The 23,037-nt window shown below is 45.3% G+C and overlaps 1 non-coding gene across 1 annotated transcript; it reads right to left on the bottom strand.

Annotated features, from left to right (window-relative positions):
- Positions 1-16,923: 16,923 nt before the first annotated feature.
- On the bottom strand, positions 16,924-17,116 carry LOC145349619 (U2 spliceosomal RNA). Its single transcript, XR_013888125.1, has one exon. It is a non-coding gene; the product is annotated as a U2 spliceosomal RNA (small nuclear RNA).
- Between the last annotated feature and the right edge of the window lie 5,921 nt (positions 17,117-23,037).

Here is a 23,037-nt window from a genome sequence, read left to right as displayed (position 1 = left end):
TTATTGGCCTTGTAAAAACAGTGGGAATGTTTCCTATCTGCGTTATTTCTGGCAAATTGTAAATGTGTCGAAAAAAAGTTTACAATTTCACTGGAATTAGTGAAAGGAGAACTTCCTGTTTGACTAACAGGGGTCTGGATTTAAAATTTCAGTGTTAAGTAGTGATAGGTAGCACAGTGGTTAGAACTGCTGCTTCACAGCTCCAGGGTCCTGGGTTCGATTCCTAGCTCGGGTCACTGTCTGTGTGGAGTTTGCATGTTCTTCCTTGTGTCTATGTGGGTTTCCTCCCACAGTCCAAAGATGTGCAGGTTAGGTTGATTGGCCATGCTAAGAAATTACCTCTTAGTGTCCAGGGTAGTGGAGGTTAGAGGGATTATTGGGTATAATATGTAGGGGTAGGGACTGGGTGGGATTGTGTTTGGTGCAGACTTGATGGGCCGAAGGGCCTCTTTCTGCTCTGTAGGGTTCTATGATTTTAGTCAGCTGAAGGTGGTGTAAGCCATTTCTGCCAGTCTTTAGGCTCGGATACGGAATCCCAGAACAATGCATCTTTTGACCCTTCCTGCAGTCTGCCTGCCAAGTCCGGAATGACTTCCTAATGATGGGCCAAGCAGCTACGGCCACTCCAGGTTTGCTGCTTCTTCGCTTGCAAAACAATTCAGGAAAAGTTAGACCGAGAATAAAAAGCTTCAGCTGAGGCAGGTGGGAAGGAGCCCGGAAGAGTTTTCAGCTGGGATACACATTAGCCGTGACTTTCTATTTTTGGACTTGCTTTCTCAACACTCACAATGCTGTAAACATGCCAGGAAACTTTTATCCTTCTCCCCACACCCTCAGCTGGATAAGGGGCAGCTCAGCCTTGTCCGTATAACATGTGAGAATCAATACTTTTCATGTATACTAATATTTGTGACAGTAATAACTCAAGTCAAATCAAAAGCTGCTTCACAGCGCCAAGGGCCCAGGTTCGATTCCTGGCTTGGGTCACTGTCTGTGTGGAGTCTGCACGTTCTCCATGTGTCTGCGTAGGTTTCCTCCAGGTGCCCCGGTTTCCTCCCACAGTCTGAAAGACATGCTGGTTAGGTGCATTGGCCATGCTAAATTCTCTCTCAGGTACCAGAGTGTGATGACTAAAGGATTTTCATAGCAACTCCATTGCAGTTTTAGTATAAGCCTATTTATGACACTGATAAATAAATTTATTAAAACAAGGACACTTACGTCAGACTCCTATTTATCGACGACAGCTCAGCTTTCAACACTATTATTTCAATAAAACTCATCTCCAACCTCCATGGTCTAAGACTTGGTTCATCTCTCTGAGACTGGACCCTAGATTTCCTAACCCACAGACTGCAATCAATCAGGATTGGTAATGAAACCTCCTCCACGATTATCCTCAACACCAGTGCCCTGCAAGGTTGTGTCCTCAACCCCTTACTATACACCTTATACATTTATGAGAATGTGGCCAAATTTTCCCCCAACTCCATTTTCAAGTTTGCTGATGATACCACCGTAGCGTTTTGGACCTTGAACAATGACGAGACGGAGTACAGATGTGAAATAGAGAGCCTTCTGAAGTGGTGTGGCGATAATAATAATAGTAATAAGCCACCAACGCCTCTACTTTCTCAGTAGGCAAGGGAAATTTGGCATGTCCACCACAACTCTCACCAACTTTTACAGATGCACCATAGAAAATGTTCTTTCTGGTTGTATCACAGCCTGGAATGGTTCCTGCTCTGATCGAAACCACATGAAGCTATGAAGGGTTGTGAACATAGCCCAGTCCATCAGGCAAACCATCCTCCCATCCATTGACACTGTCTACACTTCCCTTGGAAAAGAAGCCAGCATAATCGAGAACCCCATGTAGCCCAGACATGCTCTCTTCCACCTTCTTCTGTCAGGAGGAAGTTACAAAAGTCTGAGAACACAAACTAACTGACTCAACGCACATCTTCTTCCCTGCTGCCATCAGATTTTTGACTGGATCCATCATATTTTAAGGTTATCTTTATCTTCACCCTATCAGTAGCTGCAATACTATATTCTGAACTCTCTCTTTTTCTTCTCCGCTATGTACTCTATGCTTTGTCTCTATTGCACACAAGAAACAATATTTTTCACTGCATCCCAATACATGTGACAAAAGTTTTTTTTTGTTTATATCCAATTCAATCAAAGTCCAATTCAAAGTCTCAGCAACTGAGACATTCCCGATCTAAGCTAAGACAGGCTTCCCACTACCTGTCTTGGGCTTGATCTACATGATCCAAGCTGATTGGAGCAGGCATTGCACCTTCTCCAAGGCTTGATCTCATTTGCATCTTAGTCAAAAGGCCGAGATGCCGCTATAAAAAATTGTTCAAATGAAGCCTCATTGTAACCTCATAACTTCAACCCAAGTGCAGGATGCCAAAACACTTGATCTTACCCAAAAGGCTGAGAAGAATGTGACAATAATAAATCAAATCAAATCTCACACCCCCATCCCTGCTCACAACGTGAGCTTCTCAGATGTTTCGTCAGACGGAACCCTTCAAATTGCAGCTAATGAAAATACAACAAAACTTACTCCAACTTATAAACCAAAGAAAGGGTTTAATAAAGAAACATCATTACTCCAAACTTGAGGTCTCACCCTGGGCCACTCCAAGCTCACCCACAACCCTACACAGTTCCTTATTTATAGTGAATCAGCTGGTCAGCTGACTATTACATCACTCTGTGATTGGTTCCATGGTTTACTGGTCAGCTGACCCTTACATCTTGCTCCCATTGGTCACACTGCATCCAACACAAAGTTGTCACTGGTTACATTCTGGCATCAGGAAGAGCTGTCATGATGACCTCTGGTCAGATTCTTGAATCCCACTGATACGGAGTTGAAGGTTGAGACGAAGGACAATCAGGCACCACACACAGAGGAAAGCCTGAAATATTATTCACCCTCCCTCTCCCCTCTTTCCGATTGCCAATAAAAATTGGTGAGAGTTATAACTGACATGCCGAATTTCCTTAGCCTCCTGAGAAAGTAGAGGCGTTGATGGGCTTTCTTAGCTATAGAGTCAGCATGGGGGAACCAGGGCAGGTTGTTCGTCATCTGGACACCTAAAAACTTGAAGCCCTCGACCATTTCCACTTCATCCCCATTGATGTAGACAGAGGCATGTCCACGAATTACGTTTACTGAAGTCCTGTTTCCTATGTTTAAAGTAAAGTAAAAGTTGAAGTTTATTTGTTAGTCACAAGTAGGCTTACAATAATAGTGTAATGAAGTTACTGTGAAAATCTCCTAGTTGCCACACTCCAGCACTTGTTCAGATACACAGAGGGAGCATTTAGCATGACCAATGCACCTAACTAGTATGTTTTTCACATTGTGGGAGGAAAATGGAGCACCCAGAGGAAACCCACACAGACACAGAGAGAACATGCAGACTCCACACAGACAGTGACCCAGACCAGGAATCGAACCAAGGACCCTGAAGCTGTGAGGCAGCAGTGTTAACTACTGTGCTACCATGCCACCCACAGTGACAGAGATGTTTCCTGTCTCCTTTGTTTTACTGGCACTGGGGGAGAGACTATTATCATTGCACCATTTTTGGAAAGCCCAGCAGTGGATATAAAATCTGCTCCCGACAGGATCGGTGAAGCAATGTAACTTTACTTTGGGTAGTCAATTAAGGAGCTCCCGGCGTGAAAGTCTCTGTTTGATAGAAGAATGGTGGGTTGAGGGTAGCGATGTAAGATTGTCAGGCATCAAGTCCAATGGGGATGCAATGGATGGTGGGTCGGCCAATTTCCTAACCATGACCAAACATGAGATGTCAGGGTGCCAGCGTGGAAAATGGTCCGCAGGCCATGGGGAGGCTGAGGTCTCAGAGGAAGGTAAGAGTCCAGTGGAGACACCAGCAGAGAGTGCAATGGATATTGGTCCTCGTATCTTAAAGGAGGACTACGAAGAAGAATCCCCATTGAGAGGAGTTGTCCATGGTCTCAGAGGACATTCACATTAACTAAGTGATGATGTCATTGACTTGGGTACAAACAACACTAGGCACTAAGAGTACTCAAGCTTCCAATTTTTATTACTCATGCATGAGGAGAACACACATACAGCACGTTACATTGCTTGGTGTTCGCGATTCATACAGATAATTAACATTTATAATTAATTACAGCATATGAGAAATGAGTAACTTTCTAATCCTTCATTTACATACATAGTCCACCAACTTTATGCCTTCTCTTATCCAATAGAAAACCATCTCCTTTGTAGTGTAATATGTAGTATAATCATATCTTATTTTTTAGTATTTGTCATAGTAAAACTCGTCTTTATTTCGTCCTGTGGTCAAGGCCAGGAATGAAATGTTTATGAAACCGATAAAAGGTTAGATTAGTCTCTTCTCTGAATGTGTAACCGCTGACCTCATCTTAGGCCTTGTCTGATAATAAGCACTTCCCATTCTTGCTGAAATAGAGTTGTCTGCCATAGTTTTTGTAACTTAATTTCCACAATGAATGGAATATTGAAACCTCCAGCTAGTTCTAGCGATAATGTGGTTAGTCATGCGGCTGGTCCAAATGAGTTTTTAGCCAATGGCGATGGATGTTGAAGATGAGGAACTCTGGTGATGGCAATTCCATTGAATGGCAAGGGGAGGCAAGTGATCTCTATCTTGTTGGTCATTGCATGACATTGCCTTATTGCAGAGGGAGGGTCATTTCCGAAACTGGTGACAATGGTTCGGCCGGACTTTGAGGAACTCTTCCAGTGATTTCCTGGACCTGAGGAGATTGGCAGCCAACAACCACAACAATTCTCCTTTGTGCTGGGTATGACTCCAATGAAATAACCCTCAAGAATATTTCTTATATTGCAAAAGTGACAGCATATTATCAATGCTTCGTTGCCTGTAAAGTGCTCATAGGGTGTTCTGAGGTCATGAAAGGTCCTGTGTGTGTGCAATTCTTTCACATTTTCATTCTTTTTGATCCCCCATTGATCTCCCTTTTATAAGGTTTCTGTGGAGCAATTTCGGGTTCGATTCTGGCCTTGGGTCACTGTCTGTGTGGAGTCCGCACCTTCTCCCCTGTGTCTGCGTGGGTTTCCTCTGGATGCTCCAGTTTCCTCCCACACTCCAAAGATGTGTGGGTCTGTACTCGTTGGAGTTTAGAAGGATGAGGGGGGATCTTATAGAGACATATAAGATGATGAAAAGGATGGATAGAGTAGGGGTGGAGAGATTCTTCCCACTCAGAAAGGGCAACAGGACTAGAGGGCACAGCCTCAAGATAAGGGGGGCGCAGTTTAGAACGGAGTTGAGGGGGAACTTCTTCATTCAAAGGGTGGTGAATCTCTGGAATTCTCTGCCCGTTGAAGTGGTGGAAGCTACCTCGCTAAATATATTTAAAACGCGGGTAGATAGGTTTTTGGTAGGCAAGGGAATTAAGGGTTATGGGGAGAAAGCGGGAAAGTGGAACTGAGCCACTTCAGATCAGCCATGATCTTATTGAATGGCGGGGCAGGCTCGAAGGGCTAGATGGCCTACTCCTGCTCCTATTTCTTATGTTCTTATGTTCAATGCTCAGGTGAATCCTGTCTTGGTGAACAAGGCAGTCACTCGCACCTCACTGATACTACAAGGTAGGGATCTGGGGAATGAAACAGTGCAGTGAAACTTCTACTTACACTCGTGCAGGACATGAGGATCCCAGTCCCTGTGTCTACAGCATATGGAGTTCGATAATCTCAGTACTGCATTGGATGAAACCCACAGCATAGGTACAGGCCAATTGATAAAGACTGATCTCAGTTCTGTTTATGCTACATGTGTGCACCGCTGCCTCACAGCGCCAGGGACCCGGATTCGATTCTGGCCTTGGGTCACTGTCTGTGTGGAGTCTGCACCTTCTCCCCTGTGTCTGCATGGTTTTCCTCTGGATGCTCCAGTTTCCTCCCACACTCCAAAGATGTGTGGGTTAGGTGTATTGGCCATGCTAACTTGCCCCTTAGCATTAGGGGGTCTAGCAGTGTAAATATGCGGGGTTACGGAAATAGGGCCTGGGTTGTCAGGGAAGGCTCGGTGGGCCGAATGGCCTCCTTCTGGACTGTATGCACTCTGCGATTCTATGATTCCTCCCTCTCTAATTATCTTTCCTCCCATTGTGCATGCCCTCCTCTTCCCCCCTCCATCATCCCATTCCCCCCAACATCCCTCCCTAACCCATCATTCCCCCCTCCTGAACACCACCTCCCACCCCCCCCACAGTTTTTCCCTCTATCCCTTCCTTATTTATGCAAGTGAAGGAAAGGCATAAAATAATTTGTTTTAGAGTTTAAGAGAGGAAAGACTTCATGGAAACGAAGTGGGGAGGCGCGGGGGGGGGGAGGTGAAAGGAGATAGGACAGAAAAAACAAAATCCACACGGCCCCAGTAGGTGGCAGCAGAACTTTCCGGATCTCCTTGTTAATTTTACAGAGTACTGTACAAGGCCAGGTTGGCACAGATAAATGCACACCCGATTTCTTCTTAATGAAAATCTGTCTGCCCTCTGTTAATAATTTTACCTCACTATTTGTTTCATGTCTGGAGATTTAATTTCACAATGTCAGTCCGCAGAGCCCCATTTCCGTCTCTGAAGACAAGAGTTATCACTAATTCAAAACGTTTAGCAATTAGTCTAAATGATAATGGGCTCCTATCCTGTATTTAAAACTGCATTATCCCCGTATCCTTTTTTTTTTCGAAAAAAGACTAAATTTAGCCTGAGTTAATTGCTGAGGAACAGAAACCCGAAGAGTTTTTTCCTTTCCATTGCCTGGTTTTGCTGTCCTTGAACGTTAGGCCATAAGAATTAGGCCATTCAGCCCATCAAGTCTGCTCCACTATTCAATCATGGCTGATAAGTTCCTCAAACCCATTCTCCCGCCTTTTCCCTGTAACCTTTGATCCTCTTACAAATCAAGAACCTATCTATCTCTGATTTAAATATACTCAATGACTCAGCCTCCAGTGGCAATGAGTTCCACAGATTCACCACAAGACCATAATATAAAGAAGCAGAATTAGGCTATTCGGCCCATCGAGTCGGTTCTGCCATTCAATCATGGCTGATTCAATCATAGCCTCAAGATAAGGGGGGGGTGCAGTTTAGATCAGAGTTGAGGAGGAACTTCTTCACTCAAAGGGTGGTGAATCTCTGGAATTCTCTGCCCATTGAAGTGGTGGAGGCTACCTCGCTAAATATATTTAAGTCTCGGGTAGATAGGTATTTGACAGACAAGGGAATTAAGGGTTATGGGGAGAAAGCGGGAAAGTGGAACTGATCCACTTCAGACCAGCCATGATCTTATTGAATGGCGGGGCAGGCTTGAAGGGCTAGATGGCCTACTCCTGCTCCTATTTCTTATGTTCTTATGGCTGATATGATTCTCATCCCCATTCTCCTGCCTTCTTCCCATAATTCTTGATCACCTCATTGAGCGAGAACCTATCTATCTCTGTCTTAAAGACACTCAATGACCTAGCCTCCATAGCCCTCTGTGTCAACGAGTTCAATGGATTCACCACCCTCTGGCTGAAGAAATTCCTCCTCATCTCAGTTTTAAAGCATCCCTTTGCTCAGAGGCTTTGCCCTTGAGTTCCAGTCTCTCCCACTCATGGAAACATCCTCTCCATGTCCACTCTATCCAGGCCTCTCAGTATTCTGTAAGTTTCAATTACTTCTCCTCATCCATCTAAACTCCATCGAGTCCAGACCCAACTTCCTCAACTGCTCCTGATATGACAAACCCTTCATTCTAAAGGGTTCTCTTTACTCTGAGGCTGTGCCCTCAGGTGCTAGTCTCTCCTGTGGTACCCCTTCTTCCACTCTTCTAGTTCTTTCAGGAGATGTGTTCCTGTTGCATTTGTGGATGGCTTGTTGGTTGTTGCATCTGGCAGCACCATCGAATGCCCACATCTTCTATATCCAGAAGGCAGCAAAGCTAGTAGCTTGAACCTCCTGAGAAAGTGCAGGCGTCGGTGGGCTTTCTTAACAATAGCATCAGTGTGGAGGGACCGGGACATGGTTGTTGGTGATCTAAAGCCCATGGGTTCAAGCCCCACTCCAGTGGCCCGAACACAAAAGCCTAGCTGATGATCCAGTGGTGCATGGAGGGTGTGCTGCTTTGTCAGAGGTGCTGCTCTTTGGATGAGATCTTTAAACCAAAGCCCTATCTGCCATCACAGGTAGATGTCAAAGATACATCTGGTGCATGGGACGTTTCTCCCTATTTCTCTGTTTCCAACAGTGTCTCCACCTTGTAAGTTTCCAATAAAATGCTTCTAGAGATGGTGAAAGGGGTTATAATCCGAGAAATATTTATTTCTTGTCAAGTGCTTTGGGACATCCTGAAGTCATGGACAGCTCAATTCTAAAGATATGGGATAATGCCATTGAACTAACAATCCAGAGGCCCAGGTTAATGATCTGGAGACATCAGTTCAAACCCCATCATGGCAGCTGGTGGAATTTAAATTCAATAAATCTGGGCTGGGTTTTCCAGCTGTTCTCATCCCACTGTTGCAGCAAGCGAGGGCGGAGAATTTGATGCTCAGAATTTGGACCAGAGAATCCCTCGAGCGTGAGCGACTGGAAAATTCCGGCCCCGGAATTAAAAGCTCATCTCAGCAATGTGGACCGTGATGTGAAGCCATTACTGATTTCTTACCCCTTAGGGGAAGGAAATCTGCTGTTTTGACCTGGTCTGGCCAACCTTTGATTCCAGATCAACATTATTGTAGTTGATTCTTAACTGCACTCTGAAATGGTCTATAAGCCACTCAGTCCAAGATGTGGAGATGTCAGCGTTGGACTGAGGTGGGCAGAGTAAGAAGGTTCGCATTCTAACCATTCTTTACATTCCAATCTATCTTGCAAATGTGCCTTTGCCTGAATATGCTGTGTTTGCAAACCAACCTCTGCTCTCTTGGTGAAGGAGCAGTGCTCCGAAAGTTCCTGAATCCAAATAAACCTAATGGACTTTAACCTGTTGTTGTGAGACTATACTCAGTCCAACGGCATAGTCATGAAGTAATAGAGAAATACAGCATGGAAACAGGCCCTTCAGTCCAACTGATCCACGCTGACCATGGTGCCCTCCCAGCCAGTCCCAATTGCCTGCATTTGGTCCGTATCCCTCTAATCCTTTCCCATTCATGTACTTGTCCAAATGCTTTTTAAATGTTGCTATTGTATCTGCCTCAACCACTTTCTCTGGAAGCTCATTCCATTTATATACCACGCTCTGTGTGAAGAAGCTGCCCCTCGGGTCATTTTTAAATCTTTCCCCTCTCACCTTAAATCTACATTTCAATTCCCCTTTCCTGGGAAAAAAAGTCTATGTGCGTTCATTCCGTCTGTCCCCCTTATGATTTTATACACCTCAATTCTCCTATGTTCCAAGGAATAAAGTTCTAGCCTGTCCGATCTCTCCCTATAGCTCAGGCCCACTGGTCCTGGCAACATACGGGTGACGAATGCTGGCCTTGTCGGTGGTGCCCACATCCTTGAACAACAACATTAATACAACTTCTCCTTTTCTTTCTTTTGTCCTGCGCTGGAAAGAAACATTAGCAGAGGTTATGAGTTTAATAAGCAGCCCACAAATCTCTGAGTCAGACATGAGAATGTTACCAACAGGGCCAAGCTGGCAATATGAATAGGAACATATGAAACTAATATTAATAGGAAAATCAAATGACTATGAATAGCAACTTCTCAGCTGTGAGAGAAATGTGCTGGAACAGGTGACATTTTATTGGACAGCAGTCAAAAGGGAAAAGTGAGCACAGCGATGAGTTAGAAGACTGAACTTTACCAGGGACACTGGCAACCCTGCCAGCAGTTTCCTGCGTGAGGCATGGTGCCACCGTGGTTAGCACCACTGCCTCACAGCGCCAGGGACCCAGGTTCGATTCCTGGCTTGGGTCACTGTCTGTGCGGAGTCTGCACATTCTCCCCGTGTCTGTGTGGGTTACCTCCGGGTGCTCCGGTTTCCCCCCACAGTTTGAAAGACGTGCTGGTTAGGTGCATTGGCCATGCTAAATTCTCTCTCAATGTACCTGAGCAGGCACCGGAGTGTGGCGACGAGGGTATTTTCACAGTAACTTCATTGCAGTGTTAACATAAGCCTACTTATGACACTAATAAATGAATAGGCCTCAGGTCAGTGCATTACTGGCAACAGTCCCTCATCACACTGGGAAGTCTTTCCTTTGTTGGTCCTAAGATTTAAATGTCCCTAAGCAACTATGTTCTTGGTTCTCAGGAATGATTTTTTTTCCTATTACAGCCCACCTTACAAGATTAACTGTGAAAGGGGATTTACACCTAGCTGCCCATGAGGGATGAATGAGATTGGGATGTAGGTCACAGGGAAGGGGTTGCTGGCTGTGTTGCTTAATCCCACCTGATTAAATGGCTCCCACAACCAAGATCACCCTGGGGGAGGTGCAGGGGGCGTTAAATTCCACCCATTGAAAGGGCACGGGGGTAGTGGAGTGAGCGTGGGTAAGATGCTCTGTTGGAAAGTCAGTGCAGACACAATTGGCCTGTGCCGTAGGGATTGTATGGCTCGATGGTAGGCCTGTCATTCCATTCAACTCACCTCAGCACAAAAAGGGACTTCACTTTTTTTAAACATTTCTTTGAGTCATAGAATACCCACGGTGCAGAGGAGGCCATTCAGCCCATCGAGCCTGCAGCGGCAACAACCTCACCCAGGCCTTATCCCCATATCATGCATTTACCCTGTTCATCCCCGACACGAGCGGACAGTTTAGCGTGGCCAATCAATCAAACCGCACAACTTTGGGCTGTGGGGAGGAAACCAGAATACGCCCATACAGACATGGGGAGAATGTGCAAACTTCATACAAACAGTGACCCGAGGCTGGAATTGAACCCGGGTCTCTGGCACTGCAAGGTAGCAGTGGTAACCACTGTGCCACCGCACTGCCCTGAGACATTGCTCGCTTTAATTCTTGTTCTTGCCCACACAAGTTTTTCTAATAACCCAGCGTGCTGGTCCACTTGGAACAATTGTCAAATGAAGTGAATGCTATTATTCCAAACCTCCCCTTTTACTCTTATGTTACAAAACACCTACTTTAATGAGTTTGCACTCATGCAAAAGCTCTGCAGAATTACAACTTGTCTCCGCTCATAAATAAACCGCATGAGGCTCTTGTAAAAATAAGAAGTGGATGAACTATTAAAAGTAACAGCCAAGTGTTGTGGGATGATTTTTCACTCCCTAGGACTAGCAAAGCAGAGTGTGCGCAGAGTTTTACTGTCCAAGAGTCTTAATAACAGTTTGTACAGCAATGCTGGGAACTGCACCAGGATAATGACAATGAAGGCAATACCAGTATCCCAGCAGAGGAAGATAGCAAATGTTCCGTAAATGTAAAATACTGCAGACGCTGGAGATCTGAAATAAAGTCAGGAAGTGCTGGTAAATCTCCACAGATCTAGCAGCATCGCCGGAGAGAGGAAGCGAGAGTTCATCTGCTTCGGATTTTGAAGAAGAGTTAGATTGGGCTTGACACATTGGGCGGGGTTTTGGGGGTGGATGGTTTGGGGGCGTGGTGGGGGAGTGGGGAAGGGGGATTATCCAGACCCTTCATTGCTGGCACAAACACTATTATGGGCAGGAATTCTGATGAGAGAGGGTTATAACAGGATTAGCATCGGGGAGATTTCAGAATGAGATCCCTCCCTCCCCTGCCTCGTCAACAATATCTATGGTGGGGTGTGAGGGAGGGGGAGTGGGGGAGGGGGGCTCACCGCCTCACTTTGGGAGTGCCTGAAATCCCTGACAGGAGATGGGCTCCTACATTTCCCTTCAAAATGGAAATGGCACCCCCACTCCCCCTCAGACTAGGGAGCACCACCAACTCATCAGCAAAAAGGGACATCCTCCCCCCCCGCACCAACACTCAAATAATGGGTCATAATCCCTCTCCCCCCACCCCACACCTCATAGTCTTGAAAGTGATCCAACCTGACCCCCACCAATCAACCCTCCCTCTCAGATCCCCTGAGCTCCCCTCCCTTCTCAGGCCCCATCCCATCTGAGCTCCCCTACCCCCCCAACCCCCCATACCCTCTCAGACTAGCAATCAGCCCACCTCAGCTCCCCCTCATTGTTATCCACTCAGACCCCTACCCAAGCCCCCCTACAGGCCACGTGGCTTGGTAATGTCAATAGTGAACTTCCCCCAACACCCTGGCACTGACATCCAGACCAGACACCTTGGGCCCCAATTGGGAGTCAGGAGGTCCAGTGACCATTTACGTTTCTGTCAGTGCCAGGCAGAGGAAGGGTTGGGGTTGGGCGAGCTCAGGCTGGGAGCAAGGCATTGATCTCATCACTCTCCCCCAGGATGGACATCTCATGGCTAGACTGTCCCTTCTAGCCCTGGTAAGCTTGAAGATTACTTCTGACATGGGCATTTCGGGCAGCTCTCTGCTCAATATCTTAATTCCTGCCTGTCATCTGTGAGAACTTTGAAGTGGCTTGTTCACCTGGTCACCTGGGGAGCACTTCATTCTGTATCAGAGGTTTCCTTTTCTTTCTCTAGGAAGCCACAAGTGTGAGCAGACCTCTTTGAAGTCCTGTCACTGTCAGGATACAGTATCTTCCAATTGGGGTTGGGGGGGAGGTGGAAATTCCAAACTCCACAGTTGGTCACTAAGCCTCACTTTTTATTACTGCATTTATTTCAAGTCCCTGAGCCTTCCTAGAAAGCTCAGAGTCTTTGAAATGCTTTCCAAGCCTTCGAAAATATATGTTTCCTTTCAATTCCGGTACTTTTAGTTCTCATTTGTTGCACATTACAAAATACCAACTGCTCAGTTCTGATTTGGCGATCTGAGAGACCATGGTCTGGATGAAGTGTGGGAAAGAAAATTGTCCTGATGGTGCAGTAAGGGATGTTCTACAGAGTTTGAGGCTGAGAAGTTGGGGCAATGTGGATGAAGTTTAACGCTGCATTGAAGGAGATGATGTACGAATGGAGAGTTTTTGATACGAGAACCAGGTGACATAAATAGAAACAATTCCATTCCTCTATACTAACGTATCTCACCTTAATGAACACAAAGCGTGCCCAACAAAAAAATGTTTTAACACTTCCAATTTACACAAAAACACTTCCAATTTAGGTGGCACTTTGACACAGTGATCAGCACTGCTACCTCAGAGCACCAGGGTCCCAGGTTCAATTCCCACCTTGTCTGTGTGACTGTGTTGGAGTTTGCACATTCTCCAGGGGCGAGATTCTATGACCTGACTCAGGCTCGTAAAATCCCGCCTGAGGCCCACAGAGAATACCACTCTGTGGTAAAATTTCAAAGCCCCTGTGTCTGCGTGGGTTCCCTCCAGGTGCTCCGGTTTTCTCACATACTCCAAAAATGTGCAGGTTAGGCAGATTAGCCATGCTCAATTTTCCCTTGGTGTCAGGGAGATTGGGAGGGTAAATGAGCGGGGTTGCGGTGAAGGGCCTGGGTGGGATTGTTGTTGGTGCAGGCTCAATGGGCTGAATGGCCTCCTTCTGCACTGTAGGGATTCTAAGTCTCTGACTTCCTAGATAAACTATGAAGATCAATATTGTTGTCTCAGTGAAATTTCTGTTTAATGCTAGTAAGTGGTGGCTAATTCTTGGTTCGCACTGGCAAGGAAGTGGATTTACACCATCCAATCTCATTGCGCAGCATTGAGATAAATATCACCATCCATCAGTTTGTACCAAAGTTCCAGAGGTGAAACGGTAAGAGCTGAAAGTGCCTCCAATCTCCTGAGGGTTTGCTTTAACTGATCCTACCAGTGTGAAGGGTACCACTGCAGAAAGCATTTGCTGCATAATTAACCTCAGAACAGTGCAGTGTTCTGGGAATAGTAGTTTGCAGCACACAGTTAACCCAATTCAGGAGCAAGCAGACTTGTTAACAAGTACTTATGTATGTGCAATTCCAGTGGGACTGTGTATACAGCACTTGCACCACATGCAGGTCTGATGACTGACAAGATGGTGAGCTTTGGGGCTACGGTGGAGAGAGTGGGGGGTTGGGATGATGAATTTCATCTTTATACCACTGAAGCATTGTGTTACTACAGTCATTCAATATCAACAATTAAAATGGCATGATCTGTTGATGAAAATCAGAACTAGATATTGTGTTCTCATTATTAAATAATCCTTACGAGTCAGGGGTAGATGAACCAGTGCCATTTTGATCAATACATTCCTATTTTACACAAACATTAGCAAATGTTTCTATGAATTTTTAAGGTTATGTTTTCTTTTATTCATTCATGGGACATGGGTGTCGATGGCTGGTCAGCATTTATTGCCCTTTTCTGGGCAGTTACGAATCAACCACATTGCTGTGGATCTGGAGTCACATGTAGGCCAGACTGGGTAAGAATGGCAGATTTCCTTCCCTAAAGGGCATCAGTGAACTAGATCATTTTTCCCAGCAGTCAACAATGGTTTCAGAAGAACCTTAATTCCAGATTTTTCTTTTATTGAATTCAAATTCCACCAGCTGCCGTGGCATGATTCGAACCCAGGTCCCCAGAACATTAGCTGAGTTTTTGGTTTCAGAGTCCAGTAATAATACCACTTGGCCACCACTTTCTCTACATAAAGGGGAAAACTTAGTGCAAGAAATAGCGATACTCACCTCCCCGCTTCTCAACAGATGATACTTTAATCCACAAAATTGCAGAATCTCCATAGTGCAGAAAGCGACCATTCGGCCCATCGAGTCGGCACTGACAACAATCCCATCCAGGCCCTATCCCCGTAACCCCACTTATTTACCCTGCTAATCCCTAACGCTAAGAGTCAATTTATCATGGCCAATCCATCCAGCCCGCACGCACATCTTTAGACTTTTAACTAATTCAGTGAATAACTACAACAATCACTTGTATTTACATAGAAGCTACTGTAGTAAAACCCATAAGGTACTTCGGTCTAACCATAATCAGCTGTAATCCATAAGGGCCTGTGGGCAGTTGGCTCAGTTTAGAGAGAGAGAGAGAGAAACAAGTGCTAATAGCTTGAGGAACGTCACTCCCATCAAGTACGACAGACCAGAAACCTCACCCAATCTGGAAGACCTGTTGACAATGGCGGGACCAGAAGATATGGCCACTGGCCGATGGTAGGATTACCTCCGCTGTCGCAATGCATACTGTGGGTTGTACCGAAAATCCCGTTTGCAGGAGTAGGCCATTCAGCCCTTCAAGCCTGCCACTCCATTCAACACCACCATGGCTGATCCTTTATTTCAATGCCATACACCACTGTACATCTTGACACCCTTAGAGTCTAGAAATCTATCTATGCCCTTTTTAAATGTATTCATTTGATTCAATTTCTAATTGTCATATGTGTTGGGGTACAGTGAAAAGTATTCCTTTTTGCGCACTATACAGACAAAGCATACCGTTCATAAAGAAGGAAAGGCGAGGGCGCAGAATATATTGTTACAATCATAGCTAGGGCGTAGAGAAAAGATTTGGCCCATCGAGCCTGCACCAACCACTATCTCACCCAGGCCCTATCCCCATAATCCCACGTACTTACCCTAGCTGATCCCACTGACACTACAGGAGAATTAATCAATCCACTTAATCCACACATCCTTGAACTGTGGGAGAAAATTGGAGCACCCAGAGGAAACCGACGCAAATACAGGGGGAGAACATGCAAGCTCCACACAGACAAGCTGGGAATCGAACCAGGATCCCTGACGCTGTGAGGTAGCAGTGCTACCATGCCACCCAGAGGGTTTCTGGCCTGAAGGAGATGAGCATCAGGAAGGAGGAGGCCATGGATGGATTTGAAAGCAAGGACAGAATTTTAAAATCAAGGTTAGCCAGGAATCAGAGTTGGTCAGCAAGGATAGAAAGAATGGGTGAGCAGGAATTGGCACAAGTTACATCATGGACAGCAGAGATGCAGATGGTTTCAAGAGTATGAAGGGTAGAATGGCCAACCAGGAGTCCATTGGAACCGTCAAGCCTAGAAATGACAAAAGGATGGATTATGGCCTGAGCAGCAGATGACCTGAGGGCAGAGAGCGTCGGCATGGGAACAGCGGCAGTTGGGAAAGCTGGACATGAAGCACCAATAAATCCAGGAGCAGCCTAACCGGTTGAATCCAACGATGTACAGGTTAGGTGGATTGGCTTTGCTAAATTACCCTTTAGCATGTGGCACGTGGTTAGCGCTGCTGCCTCACAGTGCCAGGGACACAGGTTCGATTCCCAATTTGGGTAACTGTCTGTGCAGAGCCCATACATTCTCCCCACGTCCGCGTGGGTTTCCTCCGGTTTCCTCCCACAGTCTGACAAATGTGCTGATTAGGTGCATTGGCTATGCTAAATTCTCCCTCAGTGTACTCAAACAGTGCCGGAGTGTGGCAACTAGGGGATTTTCATTGTAACTTCATTGCAGTGTTAATGTAAGCCTACTTGTGACACGGATAAATGCACTTCAAAATTTAAAACTTTAAGAGTTGTGTAGATTAGGGGCTACGTGATCAGGCGGACGGGCAGTGGGAGGAGTGGTGGGTGAGCCTGGGTAAGATGCTGAGTCGGTGCAAATTCGACGGGTCTCATTGCCTCCTTCTGCACTGTAGGCATTCTGTGATTGAATGAAATTGTCCCTCTCCCAATTTTCTTATGTTTCCCCTGCCCTCCCCAATGCATTTGAAAGAGGTTCTTTTTTTCGTTTTTATTCCAATTCAATCCAATCAAATCCAATTCAGAGTCTCAACAAGTTGGGACATTCCCGATCCAAGCTGACAAGACAGGGCTCTCACCTCCTGTCCTGGGCTTGATCTACATGATCCAAGCTGATTGGAGTAGGTGTAGCTCCTCCTCCAAGGCTCGATCTCATTTGCAACTTAGCCAAATGGCCGAGATGCTGCTTTAAAAAATTGCTTCAAATGAAACTAAAATGTAACCTAATGACTTCAACCAAGTACAGCATGTCAATACTACACTTGATCTTAGCCAAAAGGCCGAGAGAGATTGCCAAGAAAGAACAGGCCTTTCTCACATTCTTGATGTTTTGTATCAATTCTTTCCCCCTTTCATTAAGAAATGTAGACCTGTAAAAGTAAACCTAAGCCCAGTGCTCCACCGGATTCCAAATGAATTCAAGGGTCAGTCAATTTGCAGCCTAATTATTGGAGAATGTTTCTTCAAATAGAATCATGGAGTCACAGAGCAAAGCAGGAGGCCATTGGGCCTGTTGTGCCTGTGCTGACTCTTTGTCAGAGCTGTCTGATTGGCCTGAAGTCCCTGCTCTTTTCTACTTGTTCTTCCCGTGCCTAGTGGTGCACTAAGGCAGACTTTTGTCTGTTTCCAAAGCTCGTGACTCCTGAAACAGAATGCCAGAAGCTTATAGCTTGAGGGGCATCATTCCACTTTGAGCGCGACTGACCAGGAGTCTCCCATTTTTACTGCCAGCCATTGGCATATTTGGAAGGATTTGCAGGTTGACACTCAACCAGTTTGGCTGTGTTATGAATGCACCTTCCTTGGTCATTAAGTCCTGGGGTGGGACTTGAACCCGGAGTTTCTGGCTCAGGGCCCCACCCACTGCACCACCAAACCTCCACCATTCTTCCTTGTCCAGCTGTCCAGCAGAATGGCAATGCTGATAGGCTGTCTTGGGGACGATTTGCACCAGTGCAGTCACTGCTTCTGAAGGTGCACCTCAGCAAGACATTCTCTGTGTTCAAGTGAAGGCAAGCTTTCACCAGAGGGCAGCAGAGCAGCACCGCTGATTGGCTGTCATGGGGAAGATTTGCTTAGATGCAGTCACTACCTCTAGAAGATGGACCTCCAGAAAATACCCTCCGTGTTCAAATGAAGGCAAGTGTCCAGCAGAAGGCAACACAGCACTGATGCTGATTGGTTGTTGTGGGAGAAATTTGCATAGGTGCAATCACAGCCTCCAGAAGATGGACCTCCAAAGGACACCCTCCATGTTCAAGTGAAGGCAAATGTCCAGCAGAGTGGTGATGCTGATCATGGGGAAAGATTTGTTTAGGTGCAGTCACTGCTTCCAGATTGTGGTTTGTGGAGCAGTTATTGTCAAGGGACTGTGAGGACTACAAGCAAGGGAAAGGTGAATTGAGATTCTTTCATCTTTTTAACTTGGTCTTTTGGCTAAGATCAAGTGTAGTATTGACATGCTGCACTTGGTTGAAGTCATTAGGTTACATTTTAGCTTCATTTGAAGCAATTTTTTTAAAGCGGCATCTCGGCCATTTGGCTAAGATGCAAATAAGATCAAGCCCTGGAGGAGGAGCTACACCTACTCCAGTCAGCTTGGATCATGTAGATCAAGCCCAAGACAGGAGGTGAGAGCCCTGTCTTGTCAGCTTGGATTGGGACATGTCCCAACTCGTTGGGAATCTGAATTGGGTTTAATTTGACTTGATTGGATTGGAATAAAATTTAAAAAAAAAACTGTAAAAGAGCAGCATAGCAGTTAGGACAGTGGTATGTTCCTCCTGCCAGATGTGGGAAATCTAGGGGCTATCTAGTCTTCTGCACAACATTGCCTGCAGGAAATGTGTCCAGTTACAGTTCCTCACACATTGCATTGTTTGGTTGGAGCAGCAGCTGGATGCACTGCAGAGAATACAGAGGACAGAGACTATAATAGACACTAGTTACAGGGAGATTGTCACACCACAGGTTCAATCAGGTAGATGGGTGACTACAGGAGAGGGAAGCAGACAGTGGAGGAGTTTCCTGTGGCTCTTCCCTTTTCAAACAGGTATACCATTTTTGATACCGTTGACCTTGGTGCCAGAGTCAAGAACATTTCTGAGTGGTTGCAGGACATTCTTCAGGGGGAGGGGGAGCAGCCAGAGGTCATTCTACACGTTGGTACCAACAACATAGGGAGGAAAAGGGATGAGATCCTGAAGTGTGAATGTAGAGAGTTAGGCAGACAGCTAAAATGCAGGACCTTGAAGGTAGTAATTTCTGGACTACTGCCAGTGCTACACACTGGTAAGAGTAGGAATGGGCAGCACAGTGGCACATGGTTGGCACAGTGGCTCAATGGTTAGCACTGCTGCCTCACAGCGCCAAGGACCCAGATTTGATTCTCACTTGGGTCACTGTCTTTGCGAAGTTGATATGTTCTCCTTGTGTCTGCCTGGGTTTCTTCCAGGTGTTCCAGTTTCCTCCCACTGTCTGAAAGACCTGCTGGTTAGGTGCATTGGCCATGCTAAATTCTCCCTCAGTGTACCCGAACAGGTGTCAGAGTGTGGCAACTTGGGGATGTTTACAGTAACTTCATTGCAGTGTTAATGTAGGCCTGCTTGTGACATTAATAAATAAACTTTAAACTTTTAAGAATAGGAAGATTAGACAGATGAATGCGTGGCTTGGGAGGATTAGATTTGTGGATCACTGGATCTCTTCTGGGACAGGGGTGACATGTTCGAGAGGGACGGGTTACACTGAACTGGAGGGGACTAACATCTTGGCGAGAGCCACCCAGGAGGGTTTAAACTAGTGGGGGGAGACAGAAGGATAGATTGAGGACAGCCCGGAAGTTAAATAGGGCAAGTTTAATAGTAAAGGCGTGTCAGTAATCCTAGTACTAAACAGGTCAAGCAAGAGCAGGGCAGATAGCAGGGGAAGTTTACATTAAACTGCATTTATTTCAATGCAAGAGACCTGACAGGAAAGGCAGATTCCATCAGGATATGGATGGGTACACAGTGCTGGGATATTATAGCAATTACTGAAACATGGCTAAGGGAAGGACAGAACAGGCAGCTCAATATTCCAGGGTACAGATGCTGTAGGAAAGCTAGAACAGAAGGTAAAAGAGGAGGGGGAGTTGTGCTTTTGATTAGGGAGAACATCACTGAGAGGGGATATATCCGAGAGTTCGGCCATTGAGTCTATATGGGTAGAACTGAGAAATAAGAAGGGGGAATTCACTTTGATAGGATTAGGTCCCCAAATAGTCATTGGGAAATTGGGGAGGAAATACGTAAGGAGATTGCAGATAGCTCCAAAAAAAATTGTTGGGGATTTTAACTTTCCCAACATTGACTGAGACAACCATAGTATTAAAGGTTTAGATGGAAAGAAATTTGTTCAGGAGGAATTTCTCCTTCAGTATGTTGACAGCTCAACTAGAGAGGGGGCAAAACTTGACCTCCTCTTGGGCAGGTGACAGGAACGTTAGTGAGGGATCACTTTGGGACCAGTGATCATGATTCCATTGGTTTTAAGATAGCTATGATGAATGATAGGTCTAGCCCAAAAGTTAAAATTCTAAATTGGGGCAAGGCCAATTTTGATGGTATGAGACAGGAACTTTCAAAAGTTGATTGGGGGAGTCTATTGGCAGGCAAAGGGACATCTGTGGGAGGCTTTCAAGAGTGTGTTAATCAAGGTTGAGGATAAGTGCATTCCTCGTAGAGTCAAGGGAAAGGCTGGTAGAAGTAGGGAATCCTAGATGACTTGGGATATTGAGGTCCTGGTCAAGAAAAAGAAGGAAGCACATGACCTGCACATGCATAAAAACATAAGAGATAGGAGCAGGAATAGGCCATCTAGCCCCTCAAGCCTGCCCTGCCATTCATTAAGATCATGGGTGATCTGAAGTGGATCAGTTCCACTTTCCCACCTTCTCCGCATAACCCTTAATTCCCTTGTCTATCAGAAATCTATCTCTAAGAAAATATGCAACTAGGGTCAAGTGGATCCCTTGAAGAGTATAGATGCTGTCAAAGTAGAGTTAAGAGAGAAATCAGGAGGGCAAAAAGGGGATACAAAATTGCTGTGACAGATAAGGCAAAGGAGAACCCAAAGAGCTTCTACAAATACATAAAAGGCAAAAGATCAACAAGAGAGAGAGTAGGGCCTCTTAAGGATCAACAAGGTCATCTATATACAGATCGACAAGAGATGGGTGAGATCCTAAATGAATATTTTTCATTAGTGTTTACTATTGAGATGTTAGGGAACTTGGGGAAATAAATATTGTTGTCTTGAGGAATGTACATCTTGCAGAGACGGAGATGCTGGAAGTCTTAAAGCGCCTCAGTGTAGATAAATCTCCAGTACCTGATGACGTGTATCCCTGGACATTGTAGGAGGCTAGGGAGGAAATTGCGGATCCACTAGCAGAGATATTTGAATCATTGACAGCCGCAGGTGAGGTATCTGTAGATCGGAGGGTGGCATATATTTTGCCCATGTCTGCGAACAGCTATAGGGAAAAGCCTTGGAACTATAGGTCAGTGAGCCTAACATCTATTGTGGGTAAGTTGATAGAAGGTATTCTGAGAGACAGACTCTATAAGCATTTAGGGAGGAAGGGATTGATTAGGGACAGTCAGCATGGCTTTCTTTGTGGAAAATCATGTCTCACAAGTTTGATTTTTTTTTTGAAGAGGTAACGAAGAAGGTGGATGAGGCCAACACAGTCAATGTTGTCTACATGGACTTTAGCAAGTCCTTTGACAAGGTACTGCATGGTAGGTTGTTGCATAAATTTAAATCTCTCAGGATTCAGGAAGAGGCAGCCAAATGGATACAAAATTGGCTTGATGACAGAAGACAGAGCGTGGTTGTAGAGGGTTGTTTTTCAAACTGGAGGCCTGTGACCATTGGTGTACCTCAGGGATTGGTGCTGGGTACACTGTTATTTGTCATTTATATTAATGATTTGGATGAGAATTTAGAAGGCATGGTTAGTAAGTTTGCCTATGAGATCAAGATTAGTGGCACAGTGGACAGTGAAGAAGATTATTTAAGGTTTTAACAGGATCGTGATCAATTGGGCCAGTGGGCCGATGAATGGCAGATGGAGTTTAATTTAGATAAGTGCAAGTTGATGCACTTTGGTAGACTGAATCAGGTTAGGACTTATTCAATTAATCGTAGGTGTTCAGGGGAGTTACAGAACAAGGAGATTTAGGGGTACAGGTTCATAGCTTCTTGAAAGTGAAGTTACAGGTGGACAGAGTGGTGAAGAAGACATTCAGCATGCTTGGTTTCATTGCTCTCAATGCTGAATACAAGAGTTGGGATGTCTTGTTGATGTTGTACAAGACATTAGTAAGCCCACACTTGCAATACTGTGTACAATTCTGGTTACCCTATTATTGAAAGAATATTATTAAACTCGAAAGAGTACAGAAAAGATTTACTAGGATGCTACCGGCACTTGATGGTTTGAGTTATAAGGAGAGGCTGGATGGACTGGGACTTTTCTCCGTGGAGTGTGGGAGGCTTAGGGGTGATCTTATAGAGATCTATAAAATAATGAGGTGCATAGATAGTCAACATCTTTTCCCAAAGGAAGGGGAGTCTAAAACTAGATGACATAGGTTTAAGGGGAGAGATACAAAAGTGTGCAGAGGGGCAATTTTTGACACAGAGGGTGGTGAGTGTCTGAAACAAGCTGCCAGAGGTGGTAGTAGAGGCAGGTACAATTTTGTCAATTGAAAAGCGTTTAGACAGTTACGTATAGGGGGATATCGGCCACAGAAGGGCAACTGGGCCAAAAGTAGTGGTATGGATAGATTGGGCCTGTTTCCACACTGTAAATGTCCCTGACTCTAGCTACTTGGCAAAATCCACCTGAACTTCAAGGTGAGTAATCTTTCAGCTTTCATGCATTCTTAACACTGAATTCTCACGGTGCTAGTGAATTCAAATGATTGGCTGATTTGATCTTTCTCACCCAAATTGAATGATGATGACTAAAGTATCCGCCTGGGATCAATTCTGACCCTTTAGCTAATTACCACCCGAGATAGTGCCTCTCCCAAACAAATCATGTGAGGTGATGTATAAACATTTCTTTTCAGAAACTTGTAGCCATCAAGAACACACTTGCAATGTTAAACATTTACACAGGAATACCATTTTGCCATATTTATGGTCACAGTGATTGGAGGAAA

This window comes from Carcharhinus amblyrhynchos, chromosome 10 (genome assembly GCF_965287045.1).
Source record: "Carcharhinus amblyrhynchos chromosome 10, sCarAmb.v2.hapA, whole genome shotgun sequence".
Classification (NCBI taxonomy): domain Eukaryota; kingdom Metazoa; phylum Chordata; class Chondrichthyes; order Carcharhiniformes; family Carcharhinidae; genus Carcharhinus; species Carcharhinus amblyrhynchos.
This window is presented reverse-complemented; position numbering and strand designations above follow the sequence as displayed.